Raw genomic sequence first — 12785 nt, 5'->3', positions numbered from 1 at the left:
TTCTTTGTACACGATTTTCATGAGGTGTCAACTCACAATCATGATTTGTTACTGCCCTATAAAATATTATATTTGGTTTATGTATACATAAAGCATAATTCATCTACATTTACCACTACTTTTGTTTTTACTAAATGCGAGTTGCTTGGAAAACAAGTTATTTGAAAATTAAAGCTTCGCTGTCAGTGCCCCCACTGAACGTTGTACTGATTTTTCTTAAATGTGGTATCAGTTGTACATGGAAGCACTGTACAATACGCTGCACCTGCAGACATATAAGAAACTTCAACCTTGTGCAATAAGTTCATCAGCTGTAAAATTCTTTTAGTTTTGCAGTGTATTTAAGGACAAGCATTGGTACACAGGAAATTTGTTTGTTCAAATCTTCATCTAAGATTATCAAGAGTGAAAGCAGACTACACTATCTTAATAGCCTCACAAACACTAAGTTACAGAAATCATGGTACCAAACACTCCATTACACAAGATGTGAAGCAAATATTGATATTTCTCAGTGGCTAACATTTGTTACTCAGTCTGCAGAGCCAAACTTTAGCGATACACACAAATCAGTTGAATGTGGTTGCCCTTTGTGTTTCGTGGCTGCTATCGGCATCATAGTGTTTGGTGGCAGTAGGTACAGTATTACAGTACGTTGGTAGATATGGTACGGCAATTTAGAACAAGAGATTATTGTGAGCCAAGTTAAAGATATTTCCTTGGCAGTTGGCCATAACTTACATATGTGGTTTGGATGGTTTCTGAAATTATTTTGACAGAAACAGGAATGATCACAACATTTCATAGAAATGCATTTAATATGATGTTTGTGACCCAGAAAGCTCATTCCACACTTAAATTTCAACTGGTTTTGTATTTCATGTTGTGAACTATCTGCATTAATTACCACCAGAGCAATGTCAACTTAGCTCTGTGGTGCATACTCCTCTGGGGATATAATGCAAGGTTACCTGCTGGAGCACATCTTGTTTGACAACCAGAGTGTATTGCTTCAGTTTTTCTGATTTCTCTGCAAAGATGCTAAGAAAACCTTTGCATTGAACAATCAGCCTATTTTTATTTTTAATCATCAAGGCTCTTCTGTAAGGCAGTAAACTTTATTCATTATTAGTTTGTTTTTGCCATCATTATTATTATTTTTATTCATTCGTTGGTGAGAGCTTTCCTATCTCTGTTTGGTACTGATGCACTTAACCAGTGAACCTGTGAGAATGCAGTGTTGGATGTTTTGCCATGCAGAATACACACATTTACTTCGGTGTTTTGTGTTCAGGGCAATAAGAAAATTCTAATCAGATGACAGTGAGAAGAATGTGTAGTGTGGACTTTGCCACAGATACAGATAAATACGAATTTGTGACTGTGACAGTGGTATACCATTACCTCTGATGTTGATTATAGTGTTACAATTGCAAATGGAAAGCTATGTTTGATGGCTTTGCTCCTGTTCAAATGACTTATCTCAGTCGATAAATTAGGGTTTCATCTAGCTTTTATTTACACTCGTATGGAAATTCTGGATAGTTAAGGGTATGTTCCACTTGTGACAGTCAGTGTCAAATACAGTTTGTAAACTTTGTGGCAACCTTGAACCAGTACCTTGTGTGAACAGGAATAGTGCCCTGCTTCATGAACACAAAGCAACAGCACACAAAAAAGTCACTGGAAAGATTCAAGAGAACCATCAGTAACAGGGATTTGGAGCAGTTTCAACATTTATAGACCAAACAAGAGGGCAACCTTACAAAAGCAATGAAAGGCTCGTTAGTATTCATTATATTTACATATCTCAAGGTGAAAAATGTTTGAAGGTGCAGAACTGTATATTACGCATATCTACAGTTAACTTTCTGTGTTAATGAGCATAATTTTCAGTTTCTTCTCTTCTGAATCTGCCAATGAATTGATTACTACGTAGCAAGGAATAATCAGTTAACTGAGTTTCTTCTTGCTCCCAAACCCACCAACATTCTTCTGCATCCTCACAGCTGTCATAAAATTGTATTTCTGTGTGGCATAAGACTGCATGTAGACACAGGTGATTTTGAGGTGCAAAGTGCTTGATATCTTACTGTTTTGTGATGTGTGGAGTGAAGTTAATTAGCACTTATTTTTTATTCCTTTGAAATAAGCTTCCAGAGCAAACTATCATGCTAAGTATTTTATTCATTTGTATTTTCGGGAAATTATAATCACAGTGTGAAATTATATACTTTAATATTTCATTGTCATATGTTTCAAGAGTGGAAACTGATATCACTAGCTTTGAACTCCTACATTGAAATTATATAACACTGGCATTAATAGCCCCCAACCACACTGGAAAACTTTAAAAAATGAGAAATTCTATATTAAATCTAACTCAATGCCATAAAAGTAGATAGCCTAAAAGTATCTAGAGATAATGCTGCATAAAAACAAAATGTGCATATGTCTTCCCTCTGAATGCCCGTATAATTGAGCATGATAAGCATTTCATTTTCTAGCTACCTCTAGCACATCTAGGAATTGGGACATTACAGAAGCATCCGACTCCACCCATCTGCTTTGACCCATGACATCATCAATATGGCGGAAACAGCTAGTTCCGGTGTATATAATATGACGACAATGGCGTCACTACATATATACACCAAGAAACACAAACAAAAATAAAAATGACACAATAATCTCTCACTGAAAAAAAAGAAGGGGGTTTAGAGTAGGGAAAAGCTAAATGTACAACAGTAGAAAAAAGATCACAACATTCTAGAACAAATAATATAAAAAAATTTAAATTACAACAGTCCACTACACCAGCAAAACCACAGGAATCGGACATTTCATTTGACCTATATAGCTCAACCCCCCCCCCCCCCCCCACACACACACATTAGCATGATGACAACCAAAACTCAAATTAAACCAGTACCACGTGTTAAACTCAGCATGTCCACATCCACCACCAGAGGGCACCATGAAATACAACATATCTACAAACACAACCAACTCAAAAACACTGTGCCGCAGTGACATCACACACTGCAACACCATTAAGCCACAGGTCAAAGCAGACAGGTTGAACCAGACACTTCCATTGACTTAGAATTGGCAACATCATTGCAGTTATTTGGCAACTTTGTGGTTGTCCATTTACTTGCTCGTGTGTTCCTGAATTATTCTGCTAAATTCTGATGGCATTTGGTTTTCACTTCGATTAATTATGCTACATACTTCTCATGTAAGATGAGACCATGAGAAAGAAAATTTGATTTTAAGACTCCAGGAATGCTGTACTTCACATACGTAACAATTGTTCTTATATTTACGATATTTCGTTATGAGGCTCAACGACCAATATTGCAATGAGAGAGCTCGTTAGCTCAGGGGTTCTGCTGTTGTGATTTAAGGGCTGTGTGTTTTCACATCCAGTCACTATGCTGACCAGTGCACTAAAGCCTCATAGTTTTAGTTTTATTCAAGATATCTTCAAATTGCTAGAAGAAATTCTTTAATTAAATCTGAAAAAAAGAGACCTTTACTCAATAAGTATTCTCATAAATTCGACCCAGTAAGCTGTGTTAATAGTCACAGATATCTGCTTTGTGAGTAACAAGCTGCTTCACTATACAAAACTGCTGGATCTCTTTGAATTGACTGTAAATGATATAAATTTTTAGTTTTTGTTCATCACATAGCAACCGTAGGTCAGGGGAATAGTTATGAAGTGAAAAAATTGATTAATATAGTTCATCCGTGCAAACTCTATGTGAAAGCAATTGGGCATCCCTTTAGACATTTGCTAACACCGGAGTTATCAAGTTCCTTTCACTCATGTTAGCTTCAAATATGGGCAGTTTTGTCAGATTACATCTAATTCAAACTCTTACTACCTCTTTCAATCAGCATTAAGTTCTCCAAGAGTCTCTATGTGGACCTCAAATTGTGCAGTATGGCTGCATTGCTATAGAGCATGTGCGGCAAGATATTAATACATTATAATAGAAGGAAACATTCCAAATGGGAAAAATTATATATAAAAACAAAGATGAGGTGACGTACCGAACGAAAGCGCTGGCAGGTCGATAGACACACAAACAAACACAAACATACACACAAAATTCAAGCTTTCGCAACAAACTGTTGCCTCATCAGGAAAGAGGGAAGGAGAGGGGAAGACGAAAGGAAGTGGGTTTTAAGGGAGAGGGTAAGGAGTCATTCCAATCCCGGGAGCGGAAAGACTTCCCTTAGGGGGAAAAAAGGACAGGTATACACTCGCACACACGCACATATCCATCCACACATTAATACAGTTTATTGCACACATTTACCTTAAGGAATCAAGCAACAACAGTAAAACACATTACACCACAGTTAGTCTCCATGGCTTAATGAAAACCTAAGAATTTCTGACCAAAACAAATGTGAAGAATCACCTTTAAAAGGAAAAGAAATGAGATATAAGACATTAATGACAGCATTAAACAATGTTGTTGTTGTTGTGGTCTTCAGTCCTGAGACTGGTTTGATGCAGCTCTCCATGCTATTCTATCCTGTGCAAGCTTTTTCATCTCCCAGTACCTACTGCAACCTACATCCTTCTGAATCTGCTTAGTGTATTCATCTCTTGGTCTCCCTCTGCGATTTTTACCCTCCACGCTGCCCTCCAATACTAAATTGGTGATCCCTTGATGCCTCAGAACATGTCCTACCAACCGATCCCTTCTTCTGATCAAGTTGTGCCACAAGCTTCTCTTCTCTCCAATCCTATTCAATACTTCCTCATTAGTTATGTGATCTACCCATCTAATCTTCAGCATTCTTCTGTAGCACCACATTTCGAAAGCTTCTATTCTCTTCTTGTCCAAACTATTTATCGTCCATGTTTCACTTCCGTACATGGCTACACTCCATACGAATACTTTCAGAAATGACTTCCTGACACTTAAATCAATACTGGATGTTAACAAATTTCTCTTCTTCAGAAACGCTTTCCTTGCCATTGCCAGCCTACATTTTATATGCTCTCTACTTCGAACATCATCAGTTATTTTGCTCCCCAAATAGCAAAACTCCTTTACTACTTTAAGTGTCTCATTTCCTAATGTAATTCCCTCAGCATCACCCGACTTAATTAGACTACATTCCATTATCCTTGTTTTGCTTTTGTTGATGTTCATCTTATATCCTCCTTTCAAGACACTGTCAATTCCATTCAACTGCTCTTCCAAGTCCTTTGCTGTCTCTGACAGAATTACAATGTCATCGGTGAACCTCAAAGTTTTTATTTCTTCTCCATGAATTTTAATACCTACTCCAAATTTTTCTTTTGTTTCCTTTACTGCTTGCTCAATATACAGATTGAACAACATCGGGGAGAGGCTACAACCCTGTCTTACTCCCTTCCCAACCACTGCTTCCCTTTCATGTCCCTCGACTCTTATAACTGCCATCTGGTTTCTGTACAAATTGTAAATAGCCTTTGCTCCCTGTATTTTACCCCTGCCACCTTTAGAATTTGAAAGAGAGTATTCCAGTCAACATTGTCAAAAGCTTTCTCTAAGTCTACAAATGCTAGAAATGTAGGTTTGCCTTTCCTTAATCTTTCTTCTAAGATAAGTCGTAAGGTCAGTATTGCGTCACGTGTTCCAGTGTTTCTACGGAATCCAAACTGATCTTCCCCGAGGTTGGCTTCTACTAGTTTTTCCATTCGTCTGTAAAGAATTCGTGTTAGTATTTTGCAGCTGTGACTTATTAAGCTGATAGTTCGGTAATTTTCACATCTGTCAACACCTGCTTTCTTTGGGATTGGAATTATTATATTCTTCTTGAAGTCTGAGGGTATTTCGCCTGTCTCATACATCTTCCTCACCAGATGGTAGAGTTTTGTCAGGACTGGCTCTCCCACGGCCGTCAGTAGTTCCAATGGAATATTGTCTACTCCGGGGGCTTTGTTTCGACTCAGGTCTTTCAGTGCTCTGTCAAACTCTTCACGCAGTATCATATCTCCTATTTCATCTTCATCTACATCCTCTTCCATTTCCATAATATTGTCCTCAAGTACATCGCCCTTGTATAGACCCCCTATATACTCCTTCCATCTTTCTGCTTTCCCTTCTTTGCTTAGAACTGGGTTTCCATCTGAGCTCTTGATATTCATAAAAGTCGTTCTCTTATCTCCAAAGGTCTCTTTAATTTTCCTGTAGGCGGTATCTATCTTACCCCTAGTGAGATAGGCCTCTACATCCTTACATTTGTCCTCTAGCCATCCCTGCTTAGCCATTTTGCACTTCCTGTCGATCTCATTTTTGAGACGTTTGTACTCCTTTTTGCCTGTTTCACTTACTGCATTTTTATATTTTCTCCTTTCATCAAATAAATTCAATATTTCTTCTGTTACCCAAGGATTTCTACTAGCCCTCGTCTTTTTACCTACTTGATCCTCTGCTGCCTTCACTACTTCATCCCTCAAATCTACCCATTCTTCTTCTACTGTATTTATTTCCCCCATTCCTGTCAATTGCTCCCTTATGCTCTCCCTGAATCTCTGTACAACCTCTGGTTCTTTTAGTTTATCCAGGTCCCATCTCCTTAAATTCCCACCTTTTTGCAGTTTCTTCAGTTTTAATCTACAGGTCATAACAAATAGATTGTGGTCATAGTCCACATCTGCCCCTGGAAATGTCTTACAATTTGAAACCTGGTTCCTAAATCTCTGTCTTACCATTATATAATCTATCTGATACCTTTTAGTATCTCCAGGGTTCTTCCATGTATACAACCTTCTTTCGTGATTCTTAAACCAAGTGTTAGTTATGATTATGTTGTGCTCTGTGCAAAATTCTACCAGGCGGCTTCCTCTTTCATTTCTGTCCCCCAATCCATATTCACCTACTATGTTTCCTTCTCTCCCTTTTCCTACACTCGAATTCCAGTCACCCATGACTATTAAATTTTCGTCTCCCTTCACAATCTGAATAATTTCTTTTATTTCATCATACATTTCATCAATTTCTTCGTCATCTGCAGAGCTAGTTGGCATATAAACTTGTACTACTGTAGTAGGTGTGGGCTTCGTATCTATCTTGGCCACAATAATGCGTTCACTATGCTGTTTGTAGTAGCTTACCCGCATTCCTATTTTCCTATTCATTATTAAACCTACTCCTGCATTACCCCTATTTGATTTTGTGTTTATAACCCTGTAGTCACCTGACCAGAAGTCTTGTTCCTCCTGCCACCGAACTTCACTAATTCCCACTATATCTAACTTCAACCTATCCATTTCCCTTTTTAAATTTTCTAACCTACCTGCCCGATTAAGGGATCTGACATTCCACGCTCCGATCCGTAGAACGCCAGTTTTCTTTCTCCTGATAACGACATCCTCTTGAGTAGTCCCCGCCCGGAGATCCGAATGGGGGACTATTTTACCTCTGGAATATTTTACCCAAGAGGACGCCATCATCATGTAATCATACAGTAAAGCTGCATGCCCTCGGGAAAAATTACGGCTGTAGTTTCCCCTTGCTTTCATCCGTTCGCAGTACCGGCACGGCAAGGCCGTTTTGGTTATTGTTACAAGGCCAGATCAGTCAATCATCCAGACTGTTGCCCCTGCAACTACTGAAAAGGCTGCTGCCCCTCTTCAGGAACCACATGTTTGTCTGGCCTCTCAACAGATACCCCTCCGTTGTGGTTGCACCTACAGTACGGCTATCTGTATCGCTGAGGCACGCGAGCCTCCCCACCAACGGCAAGGTCCATGGTTCATGGGGGGGACATTAAACAATATACTGAGGTATATAATTAGATCACAAACTATACAGTTAATTTTGAGCTGTATTCATGTCTTGCTTATTAATGTAATACAACACTCATCATATTAAAACAGATTGTCTGTTGATATTGCTGTCAGGTGTGAAATGCAGATTGTAGACATTTTTGTGGAGCACCACTCAATGACAGTAAGGCATTTTATACTCTCCAAAGCAATGAGTGGTAGCTGGCACTTTCAACAAAGGACAAGAGACCACAGGAGCAGCTGCTGCTGGCTACCAGCAAATGGGCCGTGGAGAGCTGTGGTGCATGTGACATTCAGAGGCAGAGTGTCTGCCAAGACATGTTGCAAAAAATGTTATTGGATGTAACTGTTATTACCAGTGTGCAGAAATTGAAACACATTGTAGCTGCACTACCATTACAATCATGACTTTCAAAAAAACTTCAAGCAACAAGTAATCTTGACTGCCAGATGTTGCTTTCACTTGACATGTGGTCTACCACTTGACTATGAGCATAGACATAGAATACCTTGAAAAGAAGACAAGACTTCCTTCAGAAACTAGCCAGATTTAAGAGGATTAACAGCATGGCCATATTATTTATCCCATGTCATTATTGGCGCAAACGTAGATTCTGCGGCAACCTGCCACCAGCCATGTCAAAGAGTGTACATACATATGACGCCACTGAACTCAAGCTAGTAGTGAATTCAAAACATCATCATGAGGTTACATATTTGTATACTGAAATAAATGTAAGATATCTCTGAATATTCTTATTATAAAATCAAACAATGGAAAAAATCTGGAATGCAATAGAGCGAAACATTCCACGTAGGAAAACTATATCTAAAAACAAAGATGATGTGACTTACCAAATGAAAGTACTGGCAGGTCGACAGACACACAAACATTCACACAAAATTCAAGCTTTCGCAACAAACTGTTGCCTCATCAGGAAAGAGGGAAGGAGAGGGAAAGACGAAAGGATGTGGGTTTTAAGGGAGAGGGTAAGGAGTCATCCCAATCCCGGGAGCGGAAAGACTTACCTTAGGGGGAAAAAAGGACGGGTATACACTCGCGCGCACACACACACATATCCATCCACACACACACACACACACACACACACACACACACACATCCATCCGCACATATACAGACAAAAGCAATATATATGTGTGTGTTTTGTCTTGTCTATGTCTGATGAAGGACTTAGCCCAATAGCTAAATAATGTCTAGCAGTCTATTTTTAGTTTGCCTCTGTGCCTTTCAGCACATTTTTGGAGACGATTCTTTTAGTGCTTTAGGGGTTTCCCCCTTTGCTATAGGAAAAGGAGTAGTGGGATAGATTGTAAGAATATAATAATACAGGTGGCAATTATTGAACTATATGGAAAAAACGTTAATTAGTTACAAACTAGAATTTGCACACACTTTATTCAACATGTAAACATCACTACAGATATTCAGACTTAGGTTATGACATGTTTGATATGCCTACCATCATTGGCGATGATGTGGTGCAGACGAATAGTGAAATTCTGCTTGATGCGATGAAGTGTCAGAACATCGATGCTGTCAGTACCTCCTGAATGGCTGTTTTCTGATCAGTAATGATTTTGAGGCTATTACTGTATGTCTTGTCTTTAATACAGCCCCACAAAAAGTAGTCACATGGGTCCAGATCTGGAGAATATGGCGGCCAGTTGAGGCCCATGCCAGTCGTTTCGTTGTACCCCAGAGCCAGAATGCGGTCCCCAAAGTCCAGGTTAGCAAACACTGTCCTGTTTCAATGGAGTTGAGATCCATCTTGTGAGAACCATATCTTGTTGAAATCAGGGTCACTTTGGATAATGGGAATGAAATCATCGTCCAAAACCATCACGTACTGTTTGGTAGTCACCGTGTCATCAAGGAATATCACACTGATTAATCTGTGACTGGACACGGCACACCACAAAGTCACCAGTTGTGGGTGAAGAGACTTCTCGATTGCGAAATGCAGTTTCTCAGTCCCACAAATGCACCAGTTTTGGTTATTGGTGAACCCATTCAAATGAAAGTGGGCTTCATTGCTAAACCAAACTATAATGCGCATACTAATTCCCATCATGCCCTGCACCAATCATGCAGTTTGAAGGATCTAACGCAAACCGTTCAGTAGTTATATGATTTTATTTCATATAGTTCAATAATTGTCGCCCTGTGTATGCGGAAGTTAATTAATGTAAATTAGTAAAACTTTTAAACCCTTTTGGTGTGGCCACAATGGTAAATGCAGCTACTAGAATATCATAAAATTTGGCATTGTCTTAAAACAAGTGATACAGTAATGGCAAGGAAAGTTATAAAGTATTTATAAAAGATCTTGGCCCCTCTCATCATTGCTGTCAGCTAATAAAGCTAAAGACATGATTGGTAAAATCTACAAAACTGCAGAAACATAAAATACATATATTCTCTAGGGCATTGACAAATCAATCTTGATGAATTGTATATGGATAACCAGGTAGATGCTAAGTTCTCTAAGTTTGCCCATTTTTGCGGAGGCTTTCCAAAAATATCCACTTCAGCAGATGGGCAACTTCGGGTATTAGAAAATTCTCCTGCGCTCTTGCTGACCATGAAAGTACCTCAAAATCACACAGACCATTCTTAGAGACATGTGCTATGTGGACAAGCAGTGTGCTATTGAAATGATATCATGGTACTGTCGCATGAGAGGTGACACCTGAGAACACAAAATATCTGTGATGTACCATTGTGCCATTCGAGTTCCCTCAATTACTACCAGCTGAGACAAGAAGTTACACCTGATGCCGCCCCACAGTGTAATACTGGGAGTAACACTGGTACGGCTCTCCAAAACATTGGAAGAATGAGCCTTCTCTCCAGATCACTACCGTAGTCATGGGTAGTGCAAAACTGCAATTCATTGCTGAACACAATGTGATTCGATTCATCAGCAGCAGTCTATGTTGCCCAGTCACTGCACCACTCTAAACATAGACATTAGTGTTGTGTAAGAATGCAGAGTCTTTGTTGTGGTGTTAATGACAGCCTACACATTGGACGATAATTTCCTAGCTCAGTTGCTGTTTGTTTGTTTGTTTATGCTTGTGTGTGTGTGTGTGTGTGTGTGTGTGTGTGTGTTTATTTCTAGAGTAGCAACATATTTTTAAAATAGTAAATTCTATCCAAAATGTTATTCTTAAAAATGCATGAATGGATACTTAACATTGTATATGTTGCTTACTTGAAAAGTGAGTGCACATAGCATAGATTAGCATTGACTTACCAGTGTTTACTTGGTGGGTAAGTTAATGAAACATCACTGTGAAACCTCCCAAAAATACAAATTTAAAAGGTCTTAATTGTTTCAGTTTATGATACTAAGATTTGCATTACCAATTTTTACAGTAATAAAATATAACAACCTCAGAAATTAATATATGACTCAGCACAGTATAAAATTAAATTTGTCACCTTACCACAGCATACAAACGATGTTACGGAGTGTACTTAACATTTCTGCCATCACACTGTCATATAAGACGGTGGTAAGGGATACAACTTAACATTGTTTACCTGCTTAAATGGTTACTCGCATTTACCTGTTCAGCAACAACTTTGAAGCACATTCATGTCAAGGAACATATTCAGGATCTTTATTTGAATTGTAGTCAGCCACATCAACCTAATTTGTACAAATCATCTTTGAAAAGCATTTCTTGGCATTAACACTGCACATGTTATGACTACTGGCAGCCACGTTTTTTTCACTTACCACTATATACATGAACACATCCTGACAAACTAGTCATTAGTGAGAATCTGAAATTATGGCTAGAGCAGCCATTTCTCAGTTTATCAAGGAACTATCAATTAATATGAATAAAGCACATCAATTGCACCACATTTTACATGAAACAACTCTGTTTCTCAACAACTGCCCCTTACCATTAGTTATGGCTGAGGTCTACATATGGGCTATGCTTGCTTCTGCTGTTTGGGTGGGGGGGGGGGGGGGGGGTTTGAATGCTAACTTTAAGAGGAGGGTGATGTGCAGACCAGTTCAGATTCTCACAGGAAGCAGTTTAGTAGGCCGGTGGACTGCACCATCACACAAGCAAAGTAGCTGTGTTTACTGTAGTTAGAGGAAAAGTCTTGAAAGAAACTGGAACAGAACAGACTAAAACTAACAATAAAAGTATTGTTAGGTTTTGTCATAAGAACAGCAAGGGAGTTTCACAACAGATAATGGCCATTGAGCCATAGTCTTCTACAGCAATTGTTCTCACAGGCTGCTATGCTGTGGCTTGACTCACAGCTTGCCTTTACAACTTCAATTCTGGCAGTAGATTTCTTAATTTCTGTAGTTGACATTAGTTCTTCTGCAATTGGAGCTGGACTGTTGCTCTGTGGAAGAAACAGTAAAAAGTGAAGCTGTTGGTTTGGACCCCACAGTACTTTGCTAGGCGTGATCCTATTGGGTCAGTATGCATTTACCATTCTCCAACCTTTCAGATAAATTACCCAGTTAGTTGTAAAGGTGTCTACAGTTCAAAGTGGCCTTCGAACACTGGTTTAACTTTGTATTTTTCACAGTAACACATTGTTGCCAGAGGTGAAAGAAGTCACAAGTGAACTGAATCTCAAGCCTTTGAATTTGCAGTATGGCATTTACCCACTAAACCAAAAAGGCATACCCTCATTGTCATGAAGTGATGTAGCCAGAGCCTATAAGTTGTTTCCATTATGAAACATTCACTCTCCTCCAGAGTGTGCACTATTGTGAAATTTTGTAACGGATTAAAACTGTTGTGCTGATCTCTGAATTTAACACACATCCTTGCCTTTCTTGGACAATGGTGTTACTGGCATGGACTATCAAGTCATATCTCACAGCTCCAATTCTGATTGTACCACCCTCCACATTTTAAGTTTTCAGCTCATATCGTGAAAGGAATGGGTTCACATTAGACCTTCAGTGTGGCA

At 39.0% G+C, this 12785-nt stretch overlaps 1 protein-coding gene across 2 annotated transcripts in view; it reads left to right on the top strand.

The window, feature by feature from the left end:
• Window positions 1–12785, top strand: part of LOC126481607 (ATP-dependent Clp protease proteolytic subunit, mitochondrial) — a 49780-nt gene that overhangs the window by 568 nt on the left and 36427 nt on the right. The window lies entirely within an intron of this gene.

Source organism: Schistocerca serialis, chromosome 5, assembly GCF_023864345.2.
Source record: "Schistocerca serialis cubense isolate TAMUIC-IGC-003099 chromosome 5, iqSchSeri2.2, whole genome shotgun sequence".
NCBI lineage: Eukaryota > Metazoa > Arthropoda > Insecta > Orthoptera > Acrididae > Schistocerca > Schistocerca serialis.
Note: the sequence above shows the minus strand (reverse complement) of the source record. Positions and strands in the feature narration are given on the sequence as shown.